Here is a 6,398-nt window from a genome sequence, read left to right on the forward strand (position 1 = left end):
TGGGCAACATTGACCCGAAAAGAGATTCATTTATATTTTTAACTCCAAAATGTATCTCAAGTGTGTGCGCACATTTTCCCTAGAAAATGTTGGTAGATAGATGATACTTTTATATCGGGTCTATTTCATGTCCACACAAAGATGAAGCCGGTCTCCTTCAGCAGTGTGCTTCTTTTGCCTGCCACCTACTTGCATGTCAATAAGATGCGTCATGACATGGAAGTCTGTGATTTCAAGTGAAGACGGACTTTGGTAGCATTTGCGGATTTTTTTAACTTGCAGCGGAACTTGTTTTAAAACCACAGATAAGGAACGCCTGTTTTTCGCACCATTCGGTGTCATCACGAGCACAAGCGCTTTTATGGCAATGGCAAGAAGAGGAAATGTACATTTCCTTGTGAAAATATCCTTTCTTACATCAGTGCCCAACACCGGTGCCAAATAAACACGAAGTAATGTCTCTGTGGCGGCTTTGAGAAATTGGTCTCCAGAGACAGCTTTCTAGGTTAATTTATTCTGTATCGGGCAGGCAGTGTGTGTACTGTCACCACTGTTAAACTCACGGCGGGGCACATTTTATGTGCTAGGCTGCCTAAGATAACTTCTCGTGGCTCCTTGGGATGGCTACTGCCGGTTGATTCTGGCAGGCCATGAGACAACCCGTTTATTTGTTTGTCCCGTGAGTTTTTGGCTGGCCATTCAGGGCTCTCTTTGGCCTGGGTCCCCGTTGGGCTTCTATTTCTGAAACCCAAGTGGCTCGTAATGAAGCTGGTAGGATTGGCATGGTCCCTCAGCAAACCCAGGCCTGATCAGACCCTTCTTCTTCTGCCTTGGCAGCCACACTCAATTTGCTCCCTCTGGCTTCCTAATTTAGTAACGGTGGGTAAAAATATGTGCTAACGAACAAGGTCTGGTATGTCAGGCTGGCGTCCAGAGAAGAGGGAGGGAGGGAGGGAGGGGAGGAGGGTGAGGAAAGCGGAGGTGGGGGGTGTTTTCGCAGGAGGCACCCAGTGACAGGGGTAGAGTCTCGCAGACCTCTCTGACATCCGTGTGTTGACGTGTTCGCGTATGTGCGTGCGTGTGCGTGCAGACAATCAAGCGAGTGTGTGTGGGGGCGGATGATGAGGGAGAGCAGTAAATATTTCTCACCCTTGCCAAACTCCATTTGAACACTTCTAATCACTTCTCCTGTTTATTTCAGCGACACCGTTCGGGTGAGATTCAAACGCGTGACGCAGAAAATCAATCTCGAGTATTACACACTTCGACGTATTACCGCAAGTGACGCAAACGTTTCTATGGAAAGTTACGTGAAAATATGTCCTTCCCTGCGAATCTACCGTCACGGCGAGAATCCAACAAAGCTGTCAAAAGTCCGCTTATTTCATCCATGGCTTGCGTTTTAATTCCCCCCTTCCCTCAGCAGGACATTCTTGACCACTGTATCCTCTCTTAATTCAGCAGGGTGGCCTGTCAAATGGAAAGTCACTCCACCAGGTAGCCCCTGGAAAAAAAGGACTCCGGTAACCACAATTAAATCGGTAAAATAATACCTCTGACACGTTTTAAACTATGACCCGAAGCTTTATGAATACGGCTTTTGAGTCGATGCCATCGATTATCGTCGCTCTTTACCACCTAAAACCATATATTTATACTAAATCCTTTACATAGCACACAGGGTGTACCGTTGGTTTGCAGTATCCGTCCAGACAGAGGAAGGAAAACATGTTTTAATGTGTGTTTACACTATACACCTCAGACCTTCAAAGCTCTCCCATTTTCCATGGAGCCAATCACCCAAACGTCAACAGGGAGCAGCTTTATGAAGCCCACGTTTGAGGGGAAACACAGGAGAAGTGATACCATCAAATGTTTCCTTCTTATATTTGATACAGTCTGCTTTTCAATTAAATAAAACACCCTGTTGTAACTGATACCGTCTTTTGATGGTTTTTATAGTTTAGAGGATACTGATCATAGGCCCGTGTTTTTTTTTTTTTTATATCACTCAGGGTACCTCTTAATGCTTGGCACGGTGACAGAGGTCCGCGTTTCAGCACTTGCATTTCCTGTATGTTGTCTAAAGGCAGTATCGTGAGCCAGACCCTGCAAAGCCAAAGCTTTACATGAAAAGCAGAAATCTCTACCGTAGCAACGGCGGTAAAGAATTTTCCGAAAGGCCCTCCAGCTGCACCGTTGACCTATCTATTACGTGATATTAAGAGAGAGGAAAAGTTTTTTTTTTATCTTTTTTTTTTTAAATGATCATCACAGGCTTATTCGTGAGAGCATTCGTGGTTGCATAAAGCGGCTGACGCACAAGAGATGGAGCGCAGGCTTGTTATAGGTGACAACCCTCCTCGTCTCCGGGTTGAACCTGAAAAAAGATGTGAGAATGGGCACGATTGTCTGCAAAAAATTCTGCCCAGCGTGGCTGAATAAGGATGAAGAGATCCATCGCATTCTTAGAAGCTTAGATTTATACAGGCGTCTCTTTTTATCTTATGGTTTAATATGAGTTGCCACCCAACCCCGTGAAGAATTGCAAACTATTTATGTTTATTGTGATCTCACAATTCCTGTGATCGCAGGGCTCTCGATCTGACGTCTTTCAATGCTCAAGTCTCCCGACTCCAGCGCTTCACCGGCTGGCATTACAAATACATTTCCTTTGCACGTCCGTCCATGTGTGTTACATTAATGTAATGTAATTCAATCTAAAATCGTCAGTCATTTTACACACCTTTGTGGAGATATGTATCAGTTATTTGTTCAAACCACAAACGAGCACCTAGAATTTATACAGCTGTCCCCACTTCCTGTGTTGTTAGCCCACAGGCACCAAACCTACCGGAAAGAAAACGAGACCCTTTTAATCGTTCGTAAAAGACGCGTAGGTGCACGACGAGTGCTGATATCTGTCTGTAAAGTATCTTATTGGGTTATGATAAAGTTACAGGAAAGTGCTTAATTCCTGACGTTGGGCTTTTTCCGAAAACAAATGCCATACAACATTTCCCCGTCAGACCGGCTTCTTTGTGTATTTGAGAGCAACTTTTGATTATTTTTTTACCTGAAATTATAAAAAAAAAAAAAAAAAAAAAAAAAAAAAAAAAAGAAGCTGGCACAATTCTACAGCTGTTAAACTGCCTGAGTGGTTTACCACTTTAACAAAGGTAGCATATTCTGACTCACAGCAAATATGCTAATGTCCTCACAGCTGTTACACTTCAGATAAACCCTGTTATTCACCCATAAAATACAGAATGTGTTTGCGCGCCATAACTGAAATATTTGTGCGAGTGATGCTGCGGCTGAGAATTTGAAACAAAGCAAGACACTTGAGCCAGGCACCTTTTCCTTTGAACCGACAGAAGCTGTCCACAGCAAAAGACGTGATAGTTACAGGATGATAAGATAAGCTCTTTTTCCATTCAGCGGCATCTCTCCCTGCCGGTTCTTTGTTGAACAATAGTTTTGCATTCAAATTTAAATGGTTCCCTGCCGTGGCAAAGACTCAAAGTGGCTTAAACTTGTGTTTATCCTCACCCAAACCTTGGCCTAATTTGAGGCATATAGAGAAAATAAATCTGCCATTGTTTCAGCACTAATGCTTCTTTCTTCCCCCCCTTCTATTCAGTGTCAAAATCAAAGCTTTGGAGGTGATGTTGACGGTCTTTTGTCAAGACAATGCCATGCTAAACCAATAACTGTGTTTTGTGAGTGCGGACAGCATGTACATCCCTTCATAATTGCAGTTTTAAGTGCATTGTGAAAAAGGCGCATGTTGGCGCGTTGATCTCCTCCCGGTTGCCTTTATTTGCGACAAGACCATCAGATCAGTTTGTAAAAACGACGTCCGTAGAGCTTTTCGTATGTTGCGCCAAAATTCGTGAAGGAAGAAACTCCCAACGATGAGGGGAAGGTGCAGCGCTTCGTCCTCCCCTTTGCATATCACAGCCAAGCCTTGCACCTGCTACCAACTTGGTGTTCAACTGGGGAAATGTGCAAATACATCCCTGCTTAAGCGATTCTGCTTTTATATTTCACAGTCATGAAATATGAGTGATACTTGTTTGATGTCCAAAAATAATGCCCCCCTCCCCCCGATGTCCCATTTAAAATCTATTATACGATTGATTTTACAGCATCAGGTTGAATGTAAAAAGAAATGTTCTCCTGCCAAAACTGGACAATGATTCGCTCGCTCTTAAATCCCGACGAGCGCTTCGTCCGAAACCTTTAATCCCATTTATATACGTCCGGCGTGAACGGCACACAGTAAATTATGTTTTTTTTTTGATCACTTATGCTTGCCTGTGAATGAGAGGGTAAATGCCTGCCTGTGGTTCTGTGACCTTTGTGGCTCCTCTGCCGACTTGGTTCAGGTAAGTGCAGGCTGTGTGATGCAGGGGTATCAATAATGAAAGAAAGGCAATCCCCTCCCTGTGGCAGCTATGTGGGTCAGAGAAGGCTCCCAGTGGATAGAGGAGATTGATGAAGAGTACCAGGGAGAGCATCGGAGCACCTACCTCACAGTGGTGCAACGCAAACCGCACCCCCCGGTCTGCCAGCCCCCCACATCCCAGCCCTTCTCCCTCAGCTGCATTACATGCTGCTCTTTAAATGACCTTCAAATTAGCCTTATTTTTCAAGGCTCCGAAACCCTCGGCGGGCAGAATTCTTACGCGCTTTCACGTCATTTATTTATTTATTTTTTAATTTTATTTATTACATATTGACATCAGATGAGGTAGACTAGTAGCATGTGCAAGCCAGAGGTTATTTACATACCTTTTTGTGTCTTTGTAATGTTCTGCCACAAGTTGGAAGCCGCCTTCTCCCAGATTCGCAGTTACAAATCACAGAAGCAAATGTTCTTTCTCAGTCAAAAATAACACTGCCGTAATTTGGCAATTTTTTTTATGTACTTATTGTATGAGCGTGTGTGTTTACATGACAGTGATCAACTAGTCTGACGGTGTACTTTATATGCACACGGTAGGTCAAGGCGGTCCCATTCAGGCCTGACGAGGAAAAATGCCTCATTCACAAATAAGCCACAGTTTATCTGTATTTTCCTATCATGAAGTTTTAAGAAAGATTTCTAGACAATTTTATGTTGGTCTCGTGAAACAATGGCCTCGACACCATCCATCAGCGGTTGTGAGAAAAAGAGTAAAAAAAAACAACAAAAAACATCTCTAGGCCGACTCACCTCACCAATTACCGGCAATATGTGGTCAGTGATAGACGCATAGATGGTGCTCAGCTAATATTTTAAATGTGCCACCTGTACAAACCAGTGTAGGACGGCAGCCTGTAAGGTGACCTTGTTGCACAGCACATGTTGCATCCTTTTGGGAAAAGCTTTGACTTTTGTTTCATTTTATTACAAGGGGATGAAGTCTTACCCCAAAGAAGTCTTCCAGCAGCCACTGACAATATAAATTTCATTTGCACAAGTGGTAATTTGTCTTGGACATTTTTTTTTTTTCCTCCCCCGCTGACCTTCTGTAGGAAACCTAATGGAAACTGTAAGCATGCGGGCTAGCCACCATACAGCAATTATCCACCGTCAATAAAATAAAATAGTGTCTTTTGCATGCAGAGTTTCTTTAAAAACACAGAATATTTTAAGGCTCTTTTTTTTTTTTTTTACGTTTATGTGAAGCCCCTGCTTTCTTCCAACAGTCTGTTAAGTCTGTCGGAGGTACGCGGGGAGCTGCCGCGGCGGCAAATCAGCAGAGGGATTGCAAGTCCCGGGTAACGAGAGTTAGAGAGCAAACATGGCGGGGCATCAAGTGGGAAAACATAAGTCATTTTGTTAGCGGTGCAGCGAGAAGATGAGGGGGAAATAGGCACGAGGACAACTAGAGGTGGGGCATGACGGATGGCGGTGGAAGATGGGGTCTTTTTGCTCCAGAAGGGCAAACCTAGCCTGATTGATAGGCTAGTATTTCAGAGAGACCCCCATGTCTGTTTGCTTTTAATGCTGGGATGTTTTCGGTTTCATTTCATGAAGGGAGAGACAAATGACGAACAGCCGCGGGATGAAAAGTCACCGAGGTTGAATGCAGAGACAGAGAGTGAATAGTTGCATTTTTAATTTTGGCTTATTAGAGCGATGACATCGAACTCTTTAACCCTGATTAGATTCATTTCTCTTGTATTCACCAAATAAAGTGTATTTTTCTTGGGTTAAACTCAGATGGTTTCACAGCTGGTTGAGTACGCTTGCCTTGGGAGATCAACTGCACAGGAACTTATGAAAACAAACCAAAAAAAAAAAATACATGCAATTTTGGAAGACATTTCATCAATTGGGATCACGCAAATGCACATTTCTTGTGCCTCTGCTAACCCTTTTATGTTGTCAATTTTCAGCACTTTTT

The sequence above is a fragment of the Fistularia commersonii genome, chromosome 17, assembly GCF_037954325.1.
Source record: "Fistularia commersonii isolate RoL2024-O1a breed Wild chromosome 17, RoL_Fcom_v1.0, whole genome shotgun sequence".
Lineage (NCBI taxonomy): Eukaryota > Metazoa > Chordata > Actinopteri > Syngnathiformes > Fistulariidae > Fistularia > Fistularia commersonii.